The 21,970-nt window shown below is 46.2% G+C and overlaps 1 long non-coding RNA gene across 1 annotated transcript; it reads right to left on the reverse strand.

Annotated features, from left to right (window-relative positions):
• Nucleotides 1-8,559: 8,559 nt before the first annotated feature.
• LOC125757967 (uncharacterized) lies at nt 8,560-15,590 on the reverse strand. Its single transcript, XR_007415609.1, has 4 exons — nt 15,133-15,590; nt 11,745-11,966; nt 9,395-9,657; nt 8,560-8,612 (listed from the first exon to the last, which is right to left on the reverse strand). It is a non-coding gene; the product is annotated as an uncharacterized LOC125757967 (long non-coding RNA).
• Nucleotides 15,591-21,970: the final 6,380 nt, after the last annotated feature.

Below are 21,970 nucleotides of genomic sequence, written 5' to 3' on the forward strand. Positions count from 1 at the left end.
CGCCTTTGAAATGAGTCTACTCATGAATGAACATGCCAAGCTTTCCGCTCTACTCACACTCACATGCGTTCATACTGAAGTACACTCCCGTTCACAGATACTCGCGTTTACACGCCCACTAGCTCCCATATTCGACGATTACCGCTCACACCCACTCAACCTCGCCGGGTCTCATTGAGATCTGTCTCTCACACTGGACGTCTTGTATGCATTCGCATCTAAGATGATCTCTCATATATTCGCGTTATATCCAAACGTGCAGATTTGCAATGAATATTAGGGACAAACCGCGGATGGTAACACTCGTGCAAGAGAGATGTCCTATGTATGTGTTTTGTATGCGATGTCGGGACCGCGGAAAAAATTTTCGAATTAACCAAATGTCGAATTATCGAAAGTATCAAGAAAACAATAAACAAGTGTCTATTACATCAATGCATTTGCCTTTTCTTGATGATTACGTAAATTCATAGTACATATTTGGCATATAAGAGCAATGTAAATGCCGCAAATTTATTCGCGACTTCGTTCACAATGTGGCCGCGGCTCAAGACAGCCGTGTCTTAACACTAAACGTGTTCTGCCCCCCTTCCTTATTACGTACCGCCACCACCCACGCGCACGTGATGATAACATTTTCGCCGGAAAAATGATCGGCAAATGAGCGTTCATTCATCATAATGCCGCAACCGAATTTTATTCCAGCACGTGGACTGCGGCTGAAGCTCTTCATCTTCAACAGCTTCCACTATGTTCGAGTTGCGTGACATTGCGCGCGCATTGCCCGAAGTCAAAACGAAGCTACCGAGTGCCGCGTCCGCTGCGGATGAAAGCGTGGTTGCTAAATTAAGACGGGATCACAGCGTCAACGCAGTTCCGAAGGCGCGCGCGCGGCCTGCGCCCACAGTCGAAACGAAACTTCTCAGCACAGCATCCGCTGCTGAATAAACATGGCTCGCTAATGCACAATAATGGGTGGCGACTACGCAGTTCTGAAGGGACGCGGTGAAAACGAAATTATTGCTTGTCGCAGCTTTGACCCGCAGTTGCCGCAGGCGCTATGGACGCGATCATAGATATATCGCCCACGCAGTTCGCGTATGCCGAGTAAAATCGAAGATGAATCAAGTGGGCCGCAGCCGTCGAAGTCTTTGGTCGCCAATAACGCGATTATGGCTAGATCGTAGATGGCGACCACGCCTTTATGAAGGACCGCAGCCGTTTGAGTTGTTCGCGAATGCCGTTTTTCCTCCTGTGAGTCGAACTCCGAGTCGAACCTCGGATTGCTTGGTGCGCTCCGAGGATCGTCCGAATTAACCGGGTTGCGGGCAAATATGACCGAATTAACAAGAGTTTGATACCATTAAACAATGCATAAGCTTGCCGCGACCAGCGAACACGTCCGAATTATCCGATTTTCCGAATTAACGAAGAGTGAATAACGACCTTTTAGCGTATAACTTTTCATTTTCGTCGACTGACCAAACAGCAAATGTACGGGGCGCTTATTTGCTTACTCCACTTTCACTACTTATGCCAGGGGTCTCAAACTCACCTCAGCTTACGAGCCGCAGTCACGTAAATTTACTCCCGCAAGGGCAAGGGCACAGTGACGAAGGTAAGAGTGGGGGGCGGGTAGGAATAGTTTGTACAAAATTCCAGCTAATGTTGCCATGTGAAAGGCCTTTCCCATATTTCATAAATGGGGTCATTTCTGATGGGGATTTTGCGCCAGGATTCCAACGACATATCTACCTCCAAAATGACTCAAATATGGACGACGGTTCTGAGAGTTTGTTTCCCTGTTAGGTATCCATGTCCAGCAATCTGGGACATAGAGTACTGCGGCAAAGTCGACCCTAAGGGGAAGCGCTCGGCGTAACGCTATGGAGAGCGTTCTTTAAAAATTGATTACTGAAGAATGCCTTAATTTTCGCAAATTGCACTTAAGGGACTTAACGATGACAACGTTCTTATGCTGTACATCGCGATTAGTTTGAATTCGCCGGCTGGATGTTTTTCCCGAGACACTTTCGTGGATCCGCTGAAAATGCATGGGGTGATTTTTCAAAAGTTAATTGTAGCGCAACGATAATCTATTCGCTAATTGCACTCTAGTGGCATGTACAGTACGACAACCCTTCCATGTGCTTGCAGTTTGGTATGATTGCGCTGGCTGGATCTTTTTCCCGAAGAGTTTTTCTGAATTCTACTGCGGGAAAGCAGCCCTACAGGGGTAAAAAAATGCCTGTCGCTAAATTGATGAGAAAGTGCAGGTTGATCACGTTAAAACTCAGAAAAATCTGCAGATTCGATGCACATTATCACGCTGACGTATAGGAAATTGGTAATAGTAATAAATAATAATAATGAATCTAACAATTTATTTGAAATTTATGGGCGCAAGCTCATAGTGTAGAAGCACATGTATTGTATAGATGGTATTTCAAGGTATATGGTTACGATCAGACGATAGATCATAATTTCATATAATGGATTTCTACTGCTCATTTTTATCCTTGATTAGTAATCAAGATTAATTCCTATCTATTAATTATATGCAACCTAGTGTTCAGTGCTGTCAAACGAAAAGTATCCGAAATGGCGTTGTAGCGTTTTAATAATAGCACTGACATCTATATTTATTTAGTAATCATGGTCATCCTCATAATGGTATCTATCTATCTATCTATCTATCTATCTATCTATCTATCTATCTATCTATCTATCTATCTATCTATCTATCTATCTATCTATCTATCTATCTATCTATCTATCTATCTATCTATCTATCTATCTATCTATCTATCTATTCTATCTATCTATCTATCTATCTATCTATCTATCTATCTATCTATCTATCTATCTATCTATCTATCTATCTATCTATCTATCTATCTATCTATCTATCTATCTATCTATCTATCTATCTATCTATCTATCTATCTATCTATCTATCTATCTATCTATCTATCTATCTATCTATCTATCTATCTATCTATCAAGCCGCCACGACTTTGTGCTCTCTTGACCGTTTCGTTAACGGGATGTGCACCAAAATTGGTGTGGCATCACATGACTGCATGACGAACATCAATGACAGGTCATAAGGTCAAAATCTTGACATGCATATCATGAACGGTATCATTTACATGCCACGGTCTTGTCCTCTCCCTGCCGTTTCGTTAATTAAATGTATACCAAAATTGGTAAGGCGAGACAAGAGTGTATGACGAACATAATTGACTGGTCGTAACGCGCAAGTCATGATATACATGTCATGTACAGCATGATTTACAAGACACGGCGTTGGGGCGCTCGCGGCCGTGTCATTAAATGAATATGTGCCAAAATTCGTATGGCGTGACATTTCTGCATGATGAACATAAATGACAGGTAGTAATATCAAAATCATAAAATGCATGTCATGTACGGCATGACTAACATTCCACGCTCAGGGTGCGCTCGCAGCCGTTTCGCTAGTTTGATAGATACGAAAACTTGTATGGTGCGACGTGACTATATGCCGAACATAAATTAGAAGTAATAACATTAAAATCATGACATGTATGCCATGTACGGCATGATTTACATGCCGCGCTCGTGGTGCGTTCGCGGCCGTTTCATTCATTGGATATATACCAATATTGATATGACATGATTGTATAAAGAACATAAACGACAGGTCCCAACATGAAAATTGGGACATGCATATCATGTACGACATGACTTTCATGCCGCGCTTATGATGCACTTGACGAATACACCGCCCATAGAAACATCAGCCAACCGGTATGAGGCCCTTACTAAGGCGAAAGCCTTAGGTGTCTCATCAAACGCGAAAATTGACTGCCGGCGTCTTCGAGATTTGGCGACATGTGACGATACTTCGCGAGACCGGCGACGGCGTCGAAGGATGCAAAAAAAGTAATTGAGGGTCTAGAGTCACGTGAATATGCGCGTGCCTGTGTACGTGCGTGTACGTGCAGTCAGCGTACCAAAAGTCACATTACCTCAGTGTAACATGACGTCATTAATGACGTCATTCTGTGACGTCATGATGACGTCACAGATCGCCAGATTTTGAGACATCGTAGTGGCGACCAAGGTCAATCTAAATAGGTCGCGAAAGTCGGAACGAAAAGTGGTCGGAAACCTATTGCGACAAATATCAACACCCGCGCGACGATTATAGCGCTACTAGGTGAGGGGGGGACAAATAATGAAAACAAACAATTAATTAAGCGTTTATTTTCCTTACTTTTAATTTTATTTGTCACGAATTAAATTAGTAGATTATTTTAATCAACGTTTAGTCTTGGGTATGTGGTTGAGTGGCCAATTTGTTTCGTTTATTTTCAGAAACAGCGGGCACATGCAGGCAGTCTGGTTACATGGGCCAACGGTTTTGCGAATTTTCAGATGCAAATGGCGTCGCTCGTTTTTGCGCAGTAGGTTTGTGCCTGTCGTCCGTAGGTGATTTCCTCGCATAAGCGTTGTTTTCTAGTCGTGGTACTTGGCAGAAGGTAATGTAGCCCATCGCAGACTTCGGGAACCGTTTCAGGTCGATTCCACGAAAGATCGAAAAAGGGTGTATATTTGATGTTTCCGATTTTCCTGATAATTTTGTATGTTGTGCACATATGACTGCACAGCACGAAATCGCAGTTCGTTTTCAAATAAAAATTTTTTTCAACACAGCAAAATTCGACAAGTGTCGCCTGTTGACGACGACCATTTTACGAAGAATGCGTTTTCGTAACTTCGGAACCATGCTGGCAGCTATTTAAGCTATATATTACAAATATCTTTCTTTTTAGCGGAAGTAAAGAGGAAATAGCTCTTATCATTTCATGAAATTCTGAGTAAATTATGTATTTTTAAAAATTCACGAAAAACGCTGCGTTTTTGAAAATCAGTCAAATTTGGGACGCTATGGCTACTTCTGTGAACACCTTAGCTTGTTCATATTTGCAGTATGAATAGGCCTTTATGTGAATAATGAACCTCTGCATTTGTATTTCTCAAATAATTTTCAAAGTAGTAAATTTTCATGCTCGAAACACCAAAAAGAGAAAAGTGCTCCTCCATTCAAAAATCTATAATAAAAAAAACCCAATCTCAATTTTGTTCAAAGTCCCCCAAAATGTTCTCAAAGGACTGCAGAATGATATTATGAAAAAACATGTTGCATCATTTTTATTAGAACAAAAGCAGAAAATGTCAAACATTGTGTTTCCAGAGCGTGGTGGCCACTGCGTAAAGGAGATCTCTAGTAACAAGAAAATACAGTAACACGTCTTTTTCTTCTCTGAGCTTCGCTAAACAGCAGTAATGATCTATTGTTGGAAAGTGGGAACTGTTTTGTAAAGAAAAAAAAGATCGTTCCAATTAAATGCATTTGCGACACCACTTACATTCCTCGTCGACGGGCAGCACGGACATTTTCATTCCTCTGGATAATTTTTTTTAGTAAATGCGCTTATATAAAAGTAACGAAGCTAAACGCGAAATATGTGTAGCTGAGTCGATCATGCATTGTAAGAATGTGAGAAATCGCAAATGGCGGCAGTGGTGAACGGCGAGTACCGCAGTGCAACCTAAGCACAGCAGCCACACATTGTTTGCCAGGCTTTGTCGCTATGCACGAGAAAAAGCTGGGGTGTCGATTGCGTTGGTTACACGATACATTTTTCACCACTCGTCGCTCTCCCGCCCGGTCTCTGGATCCGCACCGTGCGGATCGTGTGGCGGATCAAGTGGCCCGCGCTACACGCCTTCGTGTAAACGGAGTAGCATGCGTTAGGCGGACAGGTGCAAAGGGCGGCGCGATGGACGCCCGCCTGAGCAGACGACAGCAACGGGTACGGCTGTGCCAGTCAGCCAAACACCACCTGAGATAGAAGTTAAGCATCCAAATTTAATCCTTTAAGGTAAATGTAGGACACTGTATGCGCCAGCAGTGGGACGTTTTGGAACGAGTCCGATGGCTTCAAGAGTTCAGAGTACAAATTATCACTAGTAGTCGAGCTACTCATTATAAAAAAGAACATTCCGAGATTTGCAGGACGTTGTGCAACACGGGTTGTGCAAAAGTTTCGTTTTCGCCGGGCTGCGCTCCGCTCGCGCGGTCGCGTCTCAGTGGTAGTTTCGTTATCGCGTACTGCTGTGTGTGCCTTGCACGCTCATGAAAGTCGCTCTAGCGGAAACTCCGACAAAAGGCCGTGGCCATGCGATGTTGTGTAATGCGCCCTTGAGAGCAGAAACCGCGACGTCCGCTGCCGGGCAGTAAAGGCGGGCAATGTTGCGCAAGGCAAATGCTACGTTAGGCCTTCTCAGGTGCATGATTTGAAATGCGTTAACGCTGTGCGGACCACCTAAACCTGATTTTTTCATTAATAATAAGCATTTCCTTGGCACGAAACAAGCACTGCGAGGTTTCTGACACGCTGTTTCAACAATCAACGTCGACTTAACATTTGCCTTTAGTGTCCCTTTAAAGCTGCCCAACCATTACAAAGTGCACAGATGCGCGTGGCACCTAACTGACGCGTAGTGAGTACTTCGGAAATTAGCAAATAGAAGAATAATGGCGTAGTGGGCGCTTCGCAACTGCACTTGCAGTAGACATTCTAGGATAGTTCGAAACAGCCAATGTTACGCGCACGAACGTTCCTTTCCGCGCGGCACGGTTGAAAACGATGTGCACGGGGCCCGATCATGCTGTCGCGTTCTACTCTTGAAGGCGAAGTAAGGCTCGCTTCACTACGTCTATTGTTTTGTACAACGTAACTAGAAGCATTGGGGCGTCATTTTATCCATGCAGAAACATATTTCGTGTTTCTGTGGGTGTAATGAGTTTCAAGGGCATGATTTTCGCAGCACCCTACGAGCAAGAAACATATCGTGTACAAAGTCAGCTTACAACTAGAAGCTACTGTATTTGCAGCACAGAAATCAAGTAATGAAATGGGAAATTTTTATGGTTAATTTTAATCTGAATACTAACATCTGTGTCTTTCAAAATCGTTGAATGTCTTTCCATACCTCTTTACAAGTACCATACTTTGCTGAATTTCTGTAGTTCCCTTTCTCATCTTGACAGCTTGGTAGAAAAGAGTAGGCTCAGGTAAATTTACAAGTAAACAATCAGAAAACAGTTCTCGCAGAGTGTGCCGAGAAATGCCCTTGAGTTCTGGGGCCGTTGCCTCACTGCAAAGGGAGAGCGATGGAAGTTGAAACATTGAAGGACCCTAAAAGCGGTTAAACCAGCTCAAGAAAACTGGCGGGTGACTTCCCGCTGAATTGATAAAAAACGCAGGCCTGTCGTGATGGCGATGACAACCTCACTACTGTAGGAGAGGGACAAAAGAGAGACGGACGGTCGCTAGAAAGCTCATCTGGATCAGAGCCACACGAAAGCCAGGGACTCAGTCTGTCAGTTATAAAATGAAAATACACCAGTTAAAGAAGTTTTGGCCCCAATTCGCGACCAACCTGAACGTCATACTGTAAAGCGCCCTTTTAAATAAGAAAGTAGAAAAAATCACAACAAGAAACTCCCGGAAAACGTCCACATGTGCACATTCATTGTTATCATGCGAGCGCGACAAATCACTATAACTCCGCTTCTACCGAACCGATTTCAAAAATTTTTGCAGCAGTCGATTCGTGAGGCCGTAACGACGCACATTCTACACGCGGTTTGCTGTGCGCGCAGGACGAATCTGTCATTTCCTCCCCTCAAGGCAGAGTCGGCCAAGCGCCAGCAAACGAAGTTTGCTGTGCGCGCAGGACGAATCTGTCATTTCCTCCCCTCAAGGCAGAGTCGGCCAAGCGCCAGCAAACGAAGTTTGCTGTGCGCGCAGGACGAATCTGTCATTTCCTCCCCTCAAGGCAGAGTCGGCCAAGCGCCAGCAAACGAAGTTTGCTGTGCGCGCAGGACGAATCTGTCATTTCCTCCCCTCAAGGCAGAGTCGGCCAAGCGCCAGCAAACGAAGTTTGCTGTGCGCGCAGGACGAATCTGTCATTTCCTCCCCTCAAGGCAGAGTCGGCCAAGCGCCAGCAAACGAAGTTTGCTGTGCGCGCAGGACGAATCTGTCATTTCCTCCCTGTTGTTGTTGTTGTTGTTGTTCAGAGGTTCCCCTTACGCCAACCTGTTCTGGCTGAGCCTGGAAGAACGACAGTGACGCACCAACAACCGCACGCACCTTTTAATAACTTTTCTGTAATCTTATACACGGAAAACATGGCAGGTCAGCCAATGTTCTAGCCGGCTAACCCATCCATGAACATGGTCGTGCTACTAAACAAACAATAACAAGACCAGCTAAAAAGAATAACGCAGTACAAAATAATCCTAAATAATCACGACAAAATATGTACATATACGACGTCCGGCGTATAAATGTTGCCCAGAGTCTAAGGGCATATCCAATGCGTACAGGGTGGTCACGCATTCGTTCGCGTAAGCACTCGTTCACGTGGCGGCTGCCTTTAATCGACGCTTCTTCCCCGATCTGAGCGACTTCTTCGAAGCAGACGCACACCGCCAGGAGCCGCTCACGGAATCACCTTCACTTTCGCCGACCTCCAGCCTTCTCCTCTTCACCCTAATTAAGTGCAAAAAAACAAACCACAAGACCTATTAGTAAACACACATGTTCAGGTAAGTGTGACAAATCTAAGCTTAGTTGAACTGAACGTCCTTCAAAGTGTGATTAAACAATCAACACCAGCATTTCTTGTGCACTATCTTAGTCTTTCCTGCTCGGAATATTCACGCAGCACTACTACGTAACACAAGCTTGCACTGGTATGCGTTCAGGGCTCACACAACGAACGGCTATCGTTACGTCCGCCTCAAGTTCTCACGTCGTATGGTCCTAAATAGTCTACTTGACGCTACGAACCAACGCGTTCTTCGACTTAAACCCCTATAGTTCTGAACGAATAGTAACCGTCACGTTGTGATGAATTAGGCGCGAAATACTAATGCAGTCACACTGGAGAAAGAACACAGTTCTTTTCGTTGGTTTTGTGTTGCCAATTCATCACGACATGGAGCTACACCCGACTCACCCTAACGTCTACGCTACTTCCGCACACGTCAAATTCAAGCTGCATATGGTTGGTAATTGCCCAAGCAACGACATTAGTGCTTAAGTTATTACGGAACTGAAGGTATAATTTTTGCGCCCAGTATTCTCCTAAGGTGGTAATAGAATGTAGACGGCAGGAATTTTATTCAGTATGCATCATTCATTAAGAGTTTCAATGTGCAAACTAATGAGCACACGCTTTCGCAATTGAACAATTCAAAAGCCGTAACCACACGCAAGCAATTATTGGTCCTCAATAGATAATATACACCTCGGTGAATGTATTTACGCACCAGCATTTGATAGTCCTTGAACTCAGCTGCTCTTGGTCCACCGGTACTGCAATGGTTGAACATCTCGATTGCGGTGAGAACGCAACTCGCTGACAAGCACGCTCGGTCGTGCAGAACACTTGATCGACAGAACCCCAGAGTACCAGATGGAGAAGACACCAAGTACGCTGGTATGGGTAACCGAGCCGCTGCGAAGCATTGTCGAAACAGCTGAACCCCTGGGCAGCGCAGGACACGTCGCGAATTCTGCTACTCTCCGGATCCTGCGAAGGAGACGAGCACGCATATTTCTACAGTGGAAAGACAAAACCACACCATTGCTTCTATAAGGAGAAATCATGCTATACGGTGGCTTAACAAAACTCCTTGGAATTGCAAGCCAAAAACCTTGCATTACAGGACTAATCTTTCGATAACAGTCATGTTGAAAATTACCACATTGAGCTCTTTTACTGCAGGAAATTACTTAATCGGGAATGGCTAAGTAAACAGGTAAGGGAGCTTGAGATGTGCTTGAACAACACATAGTCCTCCTACAGGAAACGGTTATGTCAGCAAACGGTCGTAATTGCCATGGGATCTTCCATTCCATGACTACCGGCAATTTGGGAACAGACTTTGCGCCCTCACCAAATACTTACTTTGCGCCCACACCAAATATTTTCGTCCGTTATGTAGACGACTGCTTCAGCATTATACAAGTGTAAGACGCAACAAGTCTCCTGAATCTTCTCAACACCATATAAACAGTTCACTGCAGAATACAAGTTGGATAACATCCTTTCCATCCTCCAAGTCTGCGTGAGTGAATAGGAACAGACTCTCGTTCGGCGCCCGGAAGGACTCATACCGGCTATTCATGCCATCAGGCTTGCCAGAAGCCTTCCGCTGTTTTATCTCTCGTTTTATCGAAAGCCGTCTCAAAGCAGGCCTTCTGCAGGGCGCACCGGTGTTCCGTCCGTTCCAGGTGTGAGCGAAGCTCTAAACCGCATGTTTACATACGACATTCACAATCCACGCGTACCGTTCAACAAACTGAAAAATCAGCTTGCTAACGTCGGGGATCCGATACACAGCGAGAATTCCCCCTTTTCGACAAAGTACCATGTGCAGACTGCAGCTACATCGGCGAAACTGGCAAGTTCAGGAGGATATTGAAGGAGCGTCAGAGAGAAATCGGCAACAAGAAAGTATCGAACGTCCTGGCTGAGCATGCAGACATTCACGGTCACCGCATCGATTTGGATGACTCCAATACAATAGCTAAGGAGAAGAATCTCGCAACTAGAATACTTCTAAAATTTTTATTCAGTCGACAACACCGCCAACAGGAACAGTGGAAATCTGTCCGCTGACGACACCAATTCGCTAAGTCATATTTTAGTATAACAGACGTCTTCTGCCTGCTTTAGCGTGATCAAGGAACCCTTACAAGCCCGTAAACGTCCCTCGTGCGTTTTTGCCTTGACTTGGTTAGTGACCGCAACTGGATAAAGGTGGAAAAGACGAAACTCATGCGCAAAAGCATTAAACAAGTCCTCAGCCTACCCCAAAACACGAGTGTCTCCCGAATCGACCAACTATGTATGCACAACGACATCGACGAATTCATCGAGGCCGAGACTACGGCCCAAATGGTCCGCCTCTCCTCCTCCAAGGCAGGCCGTCGACTTTAAAACGAGGCCGGCATGTCCCCCACACCCCTACCTTGAACGCTCAGTAACTCTCCCGAGAGATGTTCGAGATACCTACATGGTAACCCCATTCCCACGAAACGTCCACCAACAACCCAACAAGGGCAGACGCCTGCTCCGGGCTCGCGCGATCCTCGACCGCACCGCCGCGAATCGCGACTCTTCCGTACTCGTCGATGCGGCGCAATACGGTAACTCCTCCACCGTTACACTCGCGGTAGTAGATGGCGACGGAGCCCTACGCTCAGCCGCCTCGGTTAGACTAGCAACGAGCGCCATAGCCGAGCAGGTCGCCATAGCTTTAGCGATGATCGATCCCTCGCACACCAGCGTCTTCACAGACTCACGCGCCGCCATTCCGGCTTACGAAACCGGCAATATCGCGCGTGACTACAGACATACAGTTTAATTTAGCGACCCCTTACTCACCTTCCACGAAATCACCTCTCAATATCGTAACAACAGAAGCCAATACCCCTAGCACACACAAAGCTTGAACGCGCGCAAGCGGTAGCTTTTCGCATGCTACAAACGAGATCGTACCCATCACGTTGCCTACTCGGTCATTACAACTCGGACATCACTCCACAATGCCCAGATTGCACAGAAATTTTATTGTTCACTCTCGCACATGCTCTGGCAATGTCTGGCGTTACCTCGGGGACCAGTCACCAGTTAGTTCGACTGGGAAGAGGCACTCAGTAGCTCCGAGCTCCACCCCCAACTCAAGGCAGTCTGGAGGGCCCAAGAACTGGCGGAACGCCACCACGTTCCCGCCCCGACTCGGGCGTCGCCTACGGTAGCGGCTGCTAGGGTGTCCCTCGTGGATTCCCCGGCGGCTTAAACTCCTCAGGACTTGTCAATAAAGTTCTTGATGACTGTCGAAATGACCACGCAAACCATACGATTATTCGGAACTCTGAAAATGCGTCATATTTATTGCAATCGTCCTAAACCTATCAGCATGTTTCTTTAAAGATACACTTTCTGCCAGCTTACAGGCTCGCACTATTACGAAAGCACGTCTTTTGTACAATATGTAAAATGCCACACCTTTTTTACTCCATTGATCTTATGTAGAACACAATACTACGCAAGTTAGTCTAATGTGAACTTGTAGGCCATGACGGAACTACAAGCATGGCCTATATTATAACACTGAATAGCGACAAGCACTAGCCGGACTAAACGCTAACAAGACAAATACTACACGCATAGCCGAAGACTCAATTAAAGGGTGTAACTTTAGTTATGTGAAACAAGTGCTACAATTTTCGCTACGGACGAAAGAAGGGGGAATTTCGCAGGCCTCGTTTTTCTTTGTTAGACAATGTTGTGTTTAACAAGAAATACGAGCCCTTAAAAATTCCCTTTCTTTCGTTCATTCGTAGCGGGATTCTCGTTATGGCCGAATTGATGCCACGTTGCGTCTAACAAAGAAAAACGAGCCCTTAAAAATTCCCCTTCTTTTAGAGGTGTGCGAATAGTGAATTTTGAAACCAAATCGAATACGAATCGAATAGTGATGACACCGTATCTAATCCTAATAGAATACTCTAGGGATAGTTTTCCAATAGTAAGACAACCATTTTCAAAAGTCCTACACTCTACAACATTTTAATTTAAACAAACATTCACAAACTTTCACCAAACAACATTACGGTTACTTTTAACCGACCCTAATACCTCGGTTATGAATACCGAGGTAAGCTCGTATACAGCAGCGACCAGAGCCTTCGAAATATTTCGCAACTGTAGGTTTAAATACAGCAGTGACTACCGTAATCATGGTGATACTTAGTCGCTTGCTTCTAAATAAAATTGAGACACCACGCCTACAGCTAAATCTGTCATAAAACTGAGAAATCTGACATTACAACATGGGCCTCTGCACCGAAAGCATCAGTGTTGAAAGCTGCATCTGCAAGAACAATTTACGCAAACAATTTACGCGTCTGTTGTCTATAGTGAAGCTGAACGCAGCCGTAGTCCCCACCGTCAGTTATTACAAGACGAAGACAGGAAGCGATTAATGCGATGCAGCATAGTAAAAATTGAGTAGGAGTGAAGTTTTAAGAAGAAAAAAAAACGCCTTCATCCGGTATTCAATTTAGCATAAGTAATCTCGCAAAATGTTGGGCTGCGTGCGTATTGGTAATTCAGTGATTAAAGACGAAAATAAACCTTCGGCTGTTCCAGAGTTTCATTGTGTTCGGGTTCTCCCGTCGGTGCTGATTATTCGAAAACTATTCGAAAAAAGAATCGCGAAGCTTGCACTAAGCCGCGCAAAGCTTGAAACAGCGAAACTGGACATTTCTGAAGACTTGTGGGAAGACGTGAGGCGTTCGCTTTCACACATATTTTATTGATTCTTGTTCTCCGATGGGCAACCACAGATGCTGTCTTCTTGCGGGCCTCCTCTTCTCTCGCGCTAGGCTCGAACGTGCGGAGAGCCCCGCCGCGGTGCTCTAGTGGTTATGGCGCTCAACTGCTGACCCGAAGGTCGCGGGATCGAATCCCGGCCGCGGCGGCTGCATTTTCGATGGAGGCGAAAATGTTTGAGGCCCGTGTACTTAGATTTAGGTGCACGTTAAAGAACCCCAGGTGGTCGAAATTTCCGGAGCCCTCCACTACGGCGTCTCTCATAATCATATCATGGTTTTGGGACGTTAAACCTCAGATATTATTATTATCGAACGTGCGGAGCAGCTGAGGCGCAACTTGGTCGTTTTCTCCGAGACGCTGACGACTCGCCATAGACTAATCTGGTTGCTTCAGCTTCCTCTGGGCCTTAGCTAGGTGATGCAGGTTGTTTCAAGGTCGTTGCTAGGCTTTAGTTAGGTGATGCTAGGTTATTTCTACGCTGATTCTCAGCGCAGAGAGTTTCGAGTTAAACCACAGACGGTTACGGACGACATGGATGTCCGAACTCCAGAAACAGAAACTCGCGCCGAAACCAAGCGTTCGCCCCTTTCACATATCTACGGGCACGTCATCGTTGGTGTAGGCCTTCCATCGCTTCGGGTCTTCCCGCAGCCGCCGCTGCCTTTCCCGTTAGCTAGTATTCTCTCGTTGTACGTACTCAGGATCTTCGGCTCGCCGCCGTCGCTTCGCAGCGTTGGGCTAACTGTTGCCTTCTTCATTTTTAGTGGACCAGCGGTGAGTAGTGGGATTTGCCCAATTTCTGTGGCACATACCCGTTCATGGTGACGATAGTTTTTTGGTTCGTCGGACAGGGAACGATTTGCTAAGCAGCTTCGCTGTTAAAACATGCGGTATTTCGAATGTCTGCTATTCGATTCGAGTACCGAATCGAATAGAATGCTATTCGAAATTTTCGAATATTGACACACCTCTAGCTTCTTTCGTTCATTCGTAGCGGGGGTCTCGTTCTGGCATACTTGATGCCTGCAGGTAGTATACGAGTGATTACTGTCCAGCTGCCAGCTCGTAAAAAGATCACGCCCTACGTGACGTTAGCAGGTAAAAGATCTCATTCATTATTATACCAACATTTGTACATTAATTGTAATAACATACGAAGTGCCGTGTGCGTATGCTGCTTACGTGTGTAATGTGTACATGTATGTGACGAAATGTTTGCTATGTAAAATGCACTGTAGTACTTTGTTGTATTCCGGAACATGTTAACCGCAGAGTGCCGTTTCATGCGTATACAGGGTGTTTCAGAAAAAAGCACCAAGTATTAAAAATATTAAGCTTAGGTGCTACGCTTCTCCAATTAGCGCAGTATTGTTCTGAGTCATGTCCAGGAATTTGGGACATCAACTAGCGCCATCTGTTGCGTTGGCTGCTGAGTGGCAGCGTCACTGAACGGGAATCGACCTTTAAACATTTACTGTAGTGCAACGCTTCAATATAGGCTTAAATCACTTCGTCCATATAATCTGGGAGTCCATCTCGCAGTGCGAGAAGTTTTGTTCTATTCCCATAAACTTCCTGGGTTCGAGAACCACTTTAATGTGCTATGTGAAACTCCATGGGAGAGAATTTAAAATTTATATAAAAACAATGCGCCCTCACCTGCTTAAATCATTGAAGTGACCCAATCTTGATTATTCAGTGTTCGAACCTGTGAAGTTTGGTTGATGTTGGCGAAGTTTGTGAGGCTCGACGGGAAGTTTTATGAAAAGATGCATTGCAGCGAAACCTGCAATGCACCTTTAGGAAAAACAACTATTTTGCCGAAAACGAGCAACAGGCGCCTCGGCCGGCATTGCGAGTCTCGCCGCCGCCTGTGATTGGTCGAAGCTCCGTGGCATCATCGACGGAATTGTGAAGACAGCTGACGGCGCATTCCAGCAGGCGATGCCGTGTTTTTCTTTTCTTTTGTTGAAATCGGCGTGTAGTTGCTGTTACATGTCGAGCCGGTCGCCACTGTAGGAACGACGACCGAAGATGCTGCCAGCGCCGATGATGCGGCACAAGAAAGCGTGTCCCAACCGGTAACCTTCACCCGCGTCGGAAACATGGACTGGTACGTGCAAGGTGCATGTTAGTGCTTAATTTCACTGCAGTGTACCGATAGAAATGATACGTTCAGCCGCGTATATTATATCCGATAGGGAACAGCAGCATTGGCAGTCGCTTTTAGCCGCGTATTGGCAGGGTCCGCGCTGCGCGCGCACATCGTGCGACAACATCAGCTGTTCGTGAATTTCTCTGCTCAAAGTGCAGCGTTGTTGACGCAATCAGTGTCACACTTCGCAGCGGGCAAGAAGCATGTGATGAGTCAGTGTGCTATCGCGAGAGAAAAAAAAAGCACACGAGAGCCGATCTTTGCCGCAGTGGTGACATGTGCTCCGGGCTGCGTTGCAATCTTGCGCAGTGGCGTAGCCAGAGTGGGGGGGGGGGGGGCACACCGGGCTTGTGCCCCCCCCCCCCCCGCGCTGGCTACGCCACTGCGCAAGATTTTTTTGCCACAGCATATAGAGCACAAAATGACACTCGACCACATCTTCCTGCCCGGCCCCCACTTCAGATCAAGGAGGTGCCCCCCCGCCCCACCTGAAAAAATTTCTGCCTACGCCCCTGATCTTGCGCATGGATAATTTGGCTCATATATTGCAGTTCTGTTTACAATGTCGTCGCTCTTTCGGAATTCTGGCCAGTACTATAATGATGGTGTGTTGAAATGCAAGCGGTATATTTGCTGCGTCATAAGTATGCGACTTTCATGTAGAGTACCCGATTTCGAGATCTCATCGTAAGCCATATCAAAGAGTTTAACACGGAAGCACCTTACGTCCTGGGCGAGGCCCCCCTCAGGTGCGGGAACACAGAAGGAATCGCGTCGCTGTTCTTGATCGTCAATCCCAGCGACTGCATCAGAGACGGGCTTCGTACGTAGTCGCTGTCATGGAAGTGCTTAGAGCACAGCACACTTGCTCTCGTAGGTTTGAAGTCTTTTCTTTTAACTCCAGTGACCCATTTTGCAGCCATCTTCTGATCCCGAGGAAACTTATGCAAATCGATCTCATCGCGACCGAAAGTGTTGCAGCAGCCATATGCCGCGCAGTACTGCGGCATTGCGAGTCCGCTTCAACCCCCGACAAACACAACTAGTGAATGTCGGACAGCAAAAATCTCTAATCGAAACAAGACAATGGTGCAACGGCAAGAAACCCATGCGAACTGGCACAACTGATGCTTCGCTAGGCAGCAGGTCGCAGCAGAAACAAGTAACAAACCGAAGCTAACAGGCGCAACGGCCCTGCTCGTTCCTGTCGATGACGTCACCTCTCCACGTTTCTCTCTCTGCCGTCCTCCTACCCTGCGCTCCGCGCGCGCAGGGGAGCGTTCCCTCGGCCAAAGTTTGCTCGCTTATAGCGCCGTTGTTTAGTCGAAAATCGGGGGAAAAAACCTTCGCAGGCATGTTCTAAGAGGTCGCGATACCGAATTTGAAATAAATTCGCGAATTCAAAACCGCTTCAGTGTCCCTTTAAGCATAGTTGAGATTCTGGTGTGCGTAGCCATGCCGCGTTTGACAAGATGTGCCGAGCAAAGCGTAATTAATACTAAATAGTACTGCGCCTAATTAGTTTCAATTAGGATAATTAGCTCATTAGGCTTAGATTGACTTCGAATGCAAGCTATTCGGGGCCGAGCGTCGAGTGTGCGAGTTAGGCTAATTCAGTTATAATTAAGGCTTGTCTGACTTGGGATGCAAGCTAACCGACACCAAGTCTCCAATGTGCCACTTAGACCTATTAAGCTGTTGCATGTCGGTGGGCTAGTTGGTTTGTTAGCATAGTAACGAAAAAACAGCGCGTGAATACAGGAACGGAAGGGGCACCCACACGAGCGCTGTGTGTGTGCCCATTCCGACCCTGTCTTCTCGCGCTGTTCTTCCGTTACAATGCTATTAAGCTAATTGTTCTAATTAATCCACTTAAGCTAATTATCCTACCTGGTGTTGCGATTGACAAGCAATACCCAATCGAACCCGATCAACAACTATAGTCTATAGTCGTGATTTAGAATGTGATCCCGTGAACACTTCGTGCATCGGCGTGTGAATGCACGTGTCGACACTTGGCTGGTCAAGCCAGGACCAGCCAAGTGTCGACCAGCTCCCCTCTAGCCAAGCTTTGCGCGACTCAGTGCAAGCTGCGCGAATTTTGAAAATTAGGTTAACCAAGCAGAATTCTCAGCAAGTGACTAATGTTGATCTACATTCCCACCTTGGCATGCAGTGCATTACTAATGAATGGCGACAACGAATTCAACATATTTTAAATGTAGGGGTGCAAGCTGTCAGTGTAGGACATAATTAAGACAGATAGATAGCTAGTATCTCAATCAATGCAGTTATAGCACGATAACGGCAAATGATAGAATATTGTTAATTAGCAGCAATAAATATGATTAATTCGTAATCAATGATAATTATTCCTTTAATATAGATGCCATTTGTCACTCACATGTGCTACGAGAAACATTTACGAGAGATCACGATTTATAGGAGGACTGCGTTGAAAAAAGCGCGAAAACTGGACAATAAAGGCTAAGGAAAAAACTACACAAGCGCTGGCACATTGATGAATTATGCAAAGCACTGGGTGCGAAAGAGCCTGATGTAAGAGAAACAAATCACAGAAGGCTGTGTTGAAGGGCCAGTTGCTACATGTTACTGCGTTGAAAACAGTGCGAAAAGGGCGCGAAAGCTAAGAAAACAAAGGAACAGCGCCTTGTGTTGTTTGTTCCTTACCCTTCGTCCGGTTTTCACGCTATTTTCAACGCAGTAACAGGCACCAACTGGCCCTTCAAGACATCCTTCCGCAATTTAAAGGAGTAATTAATTGCGCGGATAGTTACAGGCAAATAATTAAGTGGAGATATATAATAAAAATTAATTGAAGGATAAGATTGCAAAGCATCACGTGATATCCTATAGAGAGAGGGTGAATGCATTGGGAGATTCTTGCTAATAAACCCTTTCAAGCAATCCCAGAACGCCCGTGGGAGCGTAGGCACTATGGGAAAAGTGTGTACATCGATCGAGCCAGCCGTTCGGTCGCCCGCTGCTCGTTGGCGCCGTGGGAGCACGAGACGAAAAAAAACAAAAAAGAAAAACACGTCGCCGCTTGAATATTCCTACTTCGTAAAACACTTCACATATCCGAACGCATCTGCATGTATCTACGCATGAAATGTGAAAGGAAGAACGCAGTCAGTGTAGGTATTGCCGAGCGTATGTATGTATATCGGACGTAGCACTTAAGCGGCATGTGCGTTATCGCGTGCCGATGCCGTCAAGACGTTCTGTTGTCATCATTATGAGCCGAACACCGAATTAATGTTTAGTGTACAAAAACTTGTAATGTACTAGTGTAAATGTGACGTACTGAATTGCCATATACACACCTTTCCGTTTGAGCATTTGGTGTCATGAACACTTTTGCGCTTGCTCGCTGTGTTTAGTCGCTATAGCCTATTCAAAAGGTAATATCAGAGTTGCAGCTCATCTTGCTCACGACTATACATATCTGCGGTATACATTCACCTGCTAGCCAACACGCGAAAGCACAACCAGCGTTTCTAAAATGCAACAACAGCAGTTAGTATCAGCGAAGGGCGATAAAAGCTTACGGTTTGTTACATATATGGTGCGAATGACGCGCACGCGGTCTAATCAATGTATACTTTATTTTAGTAAACGCCTACTATATTTAAATATCAGAGCCTCACCTTCAGCTCGTCGACAGTGTCGACGGACGTTGATTCCAAATGGATCTGCGAATTGCATAGACCGCTCCTGAACTTCATCTAGGAAGCCGAGTTGTATTGTTTTATTTAATTTATGCTGCAGGGGCAGGGGACCCGGCCCGACTCGCACGTGACTGACTTCGTGCTATGTTTTTATTAGTCATCTCTAGAACAGACGAAGCCTCATAGCGGTGAAGAGAAAACTGGGCACAGGCAAAAACCAGATGTATGTACTAAGCAGTGTTGCGGAATGGGCGCCTTCATTCCAGTTCCATTCCAGGGAATTAGAACTTGCCGCAATTCCATTCCCTTCAATTCCTCGGAATGAAAAAACTTAGCCCATTCCCACTCCGGGAATGGCCGGGCAGTTCCATTCCCGTAATTCCATTCCTGTAATTCCTCAGCGTATGAAAGGCATCTGATAGTTTTATCGAGTTAAGAATGAACGCCCCATAAAGCTGATGTCATCACATTAATTATGAACTGCAAAAGTACGCAAAGCACGTAACCAAAGTCGAGGGATAGTACAGCTTGGTGACATATCTCGTGCAGTACATACACCCTACCAATTCCCATAGGGGCAGTTCTCCCGCTACCTATAGTATTTGCATGGTCAGCGTGTTTGGACGAATGGTTTTAATATTGTTTAAGCTTAAATGTGTTAATGCTAAAATGACGACATAACGCATTTTTATGCTGACAAAAGTAGCGTTGATGAAGACTAAGCAGTTTTGCCACGCGTCTGGAGCGGTCGTGAATATGGGGAAAACTAAGATTTGGTTAATAGGGAACAATATCCTCTAGATCTGCCGGTATTAGTTGGAACAGTGCACCGCTCGGGCACCTTGTGCCTTTGCATCGAATATGGAACACTGGGCAGCACTGCTCGTCAGCACTCATGCTTGTCAAGCGCGCCTTTCAAGCATGAATGGGGTGAGGAGGACTTTCTGTGTTCGCCTGTGCGCAGGCATGCAATGTCTTCCTTGTCGCAAAGGTTATTTACGTGTGTCAGGTACTAAACTGCTCGTGAGATAAAGATCAGGCTGTGCATAGAGTATTCGCCGCTTTCAGGGGCGTAGCCAGAAATTTTTTTCGGTGGGGGGGGGGGGGGATTCAACCATACTGCCTATATACGCAAGCAAAACTGAAAAATTTCGGGGGGGGGGGGGGGAGTTGAACCCCCCGACCCCCCCCCCCCCCCCTTGGCTACGCCCCTGGCCGCTTTCGTGTGGGGGTATCAATGGGAACCAACGCGCAGGGATAATTTGTTTCTCCCTTCAGTAGCTGCTGGGATAATGCATTTGTTTGCACACTGACTTATGGCTCGGTTTCTCTTTTACAAATTGGCAGACCGTTCACACTTTTACACGTCTACCCTTGGCTCTGGCCACGGTTACACCGTGGCTCTGGCTAACTAAAGGTGGACCTAGAGAATACGTTATGGCCTTCGACTTCGAAAAAAACATGTACTCACGCCTACATGACTAATTTGAGCATCATATTACAGTAGTAGCAATTAAGGGTGTCGGAAAATACGTTCCTTCCCAATGCACTCGCGATGCGAACGCGGGTATGTGCCGAGCCGTAGCAAGAAAAGATGCAAAAAAAATTGGGGGACGCCTAAGCTTCATCTTTAAGAGTTGAATGCGATAGCGATATCCTGCCCCTAGTGCGCCCTTTGAACACTACGAGTGTTTAACAGAGGCGCGCACTAAGGTGTGTGCCTTAGTAATGGGTAGCATGCTTCAAACCAGGAGCAATTATGCGCGAGAAACTTTTTCGAAGTTGCGATGCACCCACTACGTGGCCCTAAGGGAATACGCGCAGTAATGTGTGTGTTTTTTGCAATGGGTGGCTGTCTTTAAACCACCAAGTCGTTATGATATTGACATGGTGTGACGCCCGATGGCAATGTACGCTTGTACCACGCAATATTACTGCGATATTACATTTCGTACTGTGACACCTGTATACCGGACGCGTATTTTTGGGGAGCATGAAAGTTACTTTCAGCGCAGCTCCAAGCAGAGGCGTGGCTCTGTGGTAGAACATCTGCTTGCCACGCAGACGGCCTGGGTTCTATTCTCACTCGGACCCAACATTTTTATTATTTTACTTGCAGCCTTTTCGATTTTTCGGTCACGGACAACATGATGATTTTTCGCTCACAACCAGCGGTCCGGACACCGACGGCGGAATTTCTGCGATACGAGCTCTTTAACGCTATCGCGTTAAAATTACACCATTTCCCGCTAAAGGGGACCATGAGGCGATGCGAAGCCGGAGCACTTGCACGATCGCGTTCCGTTGGCGTTCGTTGGGCATGCTACCGACCTCGCGTCGTGGAACGCGAAGAGGGACGCTACGCGCGTCGTATCTTCCATCTAGCCTGGCCGTTAATTATAATAATATCTGGGGTTTTACGTCCCAAAACCACGATATGATTATGAGAGGCGCCGTAGTGGAGGGCTCCGGAAATTTCGACCATCTGGTGTTCTTTAACGTGCACCTAAATCTAAGTACACGGACCATTTCGCCTCCATCGAAATGGGACCGCCGCGGCCGGGATCGAACCCGCGACCTTCGGGTCAGCAGCCGAGCACCGTAACCGCTATACCACCGCGGCGGACATGGCCGTTAATTCTCACAGGGC

The sequence above is a fragment of the Rhipicephalus sanguineus genome, chromosome 3, assembly GCF_013339695.2.
Source record: "Rhipicephalus sanguineus isolate Rsan-2018 chromosome 3, BIME_Rsan_1.4, whole genome shotgun sequence".
NCBI classification, from domain to species: domain Eukaryota; kingdom Metazoa; phylum Arthropoda; class Arachnida; order Ixodida; family Ixodidae; genus Rhipicephalus; species Rhipicephalus sanguineus.